The sequence below is a fragment of the Lolium perenne genome, chromosome 3 (assembly GCF_019359855.2).
Source record: "Lolium perenne isolate Kyuss_39 chromosome 3, Kyuss_2.0, whole genome shotgun sequence".
Taxonomy (NCBI): domain Eukaryota; kingdom Viridiplantae; phylum Streptophyta; class Magnoliopsida; order Poales; family Poaceae; genus Lolium; species Lolium perenne.
In genome coordinates, this window is record NC_067246.2 from 250,111,583 (window position 1) to 250,113,867 (window position 2,285).

General features: G+C 45.4%; 1 long non-coding RNA gene across 1 annotated transcript; it reads right to left on the reverse strand.

The window, feature by feature from the left end:
- Positions 1-1,610: 1,610 nt before the first annotated feature.
- LOC139837641 (uncharacterized) lies at positions 1,611-2,004 on the reverse strand. Its single transcript, XR_011754231.1, has 2 exons — positions 1,782-2,004; positions 1,611-1,683 (listed from the first exon to the last, which is right to left on the reverse strand). It is a non-coding gene; the product is annotated as an uncharacterized lncRNA (long non-coding RNA).
- Between the last annotated feature and the right edge of the window lie 281 nt (positions 2,005-2,285).

Sequence of the window (2,285 nt, forward strand, 5' to 3'; positions counted from 1 at the left end):
AGAGGCGCGATCTTGAAATCGACAATTTGGCGGGTCCTCTCTGGGGTAGCCCAAAACAACGAACCATGGTCCAGGGAAAGATTAACAAGGAGGGTTGTCCTAGCATTTACCCTCTCTTCCTCGGCAGCAGCATCAACAAAGGCACCTATCAAAACAAAGAAGTGGAAACCTCTAAGAAACAATAGCATGAAGATAAAAAATATCAATGACGAAAGCAGGCATACCCGACATATCTGCCTTGGCTTCATTCATTAATTCGAGCATGAAATTTTCTCGAGTAGTTGCCTTTTCAGCCTCGGAAGCAGCAATTTCCTTAGCAGCCACGGCTTCGTGAGCTTGTTGAAGAGCAATTTTTTCGGCTTCGGATGACTTACGAGATTGCTCCATCATCACAAGTGTTTGCTTCTTCGCATACCGAAGTTGCTTGCCCGAAGTTCATCCAGTTCTTGCGACAAGGTATCGTCGACGGTGCGATATCAGCAAAAGCTCTCCTCGCACGAGAAGAAGGCGATACATTGGAAGGAGCGGAAGTTGGAGTATAGTTATCAAATATCAACTGAAATTTAGACAAGACAACATCAAATGACAGATAGAGTTTTTCATTAATTTCTTGGAATCATTACAAGGGCACTACAGTAGAGCTAAAGAAATGAGTGTCGCCAAAACAACTACTTTGGCAACAAAAGCAAAAGAAACAGAAAAAGAAACAAGGAGGCATGCAACTAGACCTCCGGCCTCGAGGAGCTAGGAGTCGAAGCTGGCTTGATCCCAGGATACGCCAAGATCTTCTTAGTGTTGGGCTTGGCTGCCTTGATCAGCCGACCTCCATCTCGAATGCTCTATCCTGGCTGGTGTCGCCAACCTTCATCCAATCAAGCGTCTGTTGGCTGTCAGCAACCAGGGCAACGGTACTCTCGACAAAGAACCTTCATATTCTCTGACGCATCTTCAATCCCAGGTCTTCCGACGAATTGAAAAGCTTGGCAAGGGCAAGGAAAGTCGAAGGTTCCTCTTTCTTCGGGAAGAAGTAGGGGAACAACGCCGACAAACTTGCACTGGCATTGGCCACGCCTTCACGAATTTCGCGCCCATGTAACTCCGTGAAGAGAAAGTGCATCAAGGAGAGGGTCATTGACGGGATTCTCCAGATCAAAATCTTGGTTTGTTTGGGCTGCCACACGAGACAAACCATTAGTCAAAAACCAAGAAACAGGAAGTACAATAGAAGGGGTTGATGATATTACTCAGCGTACGTCGACTTTGCGACTTCGTGACGCTTGATGATCTCTTGTTCACGCACGGTTGTGCAGTTTTACTGCTCATCTAAGGCAGATTCGGCATCTTTGAGCCTTCTCTGCAGCTCCTCGACACTAGCAGCTTTCACCTTGGCTTCATCAACCTCGGCCTTGGCTTTGCTAGCAGCAAGTTCAGCTTTCTTGCGAGCCGCCTCACTTTGCTCGAGTTTTTGAGCAAGTGCGTCGACACGTTCGTTGGCCTCTCGAAAGTTTTTCTCACGAGATATGAAAAAGAAAGAAAAGAAAGATCAAAAAATAGCGACAAGCAACAGGAATAGAAAGTCAAAGAAAAATAGCAAGTATAAAAGTCGTTACCTTCGGCTCTGGCGGCATATTCACGGTACCCAACAAATTGGGACCCGATCCGAAGAAGCTCTTTGATCATTGGCTGTTCAAAGGTAAGTACATCAAAAGAAACGTCGGCATGAAAAAGAGAAAAGGTGTGAAAAAACAAAATAAGGAAAATATAGATGCCGACAAACTTACATCATCTAAGAGCAGAGTCGACGAACTGCCCAACTGAGGGGCAGGATCAACAATCTTTTCAACCCGTGCCCTTTTTGGTGAAGGGGCACGGGGGCTCGAAGGAGGAGTAGATGTATCAACATTTTGTTGAGGAGGCGACGATTCCTCCCCTTCAACTGGTTTTTCTGAAATAACTAAAGTATGTGACGTGCTCGTTCGAGCAGCCACATCTAAAGTTGGTGTTTCTTCATAATCAATTTGACAAAATAGTGGCAGCATAAAAAGCAAGGCAAAATAAAATTCTTCAAATAGAAAAGGAAAAGAGCAAGGAACCTACGAGCTGATGATACTCTCGATGTATGGATCATAAGCTGCTTTTCGAGGTAAAGGAGTAATTTCTTCGGGTTTCGAGGTCCCGGAATCTTCGGCATTGCTCCTTTTCCTTTTGCTCTTCGGAGAAACAGCAGGAGGAGGAGATTGCGCTGATGTTGTATCTTCAGAGGCAGCATCCTTCTCGATGAGATC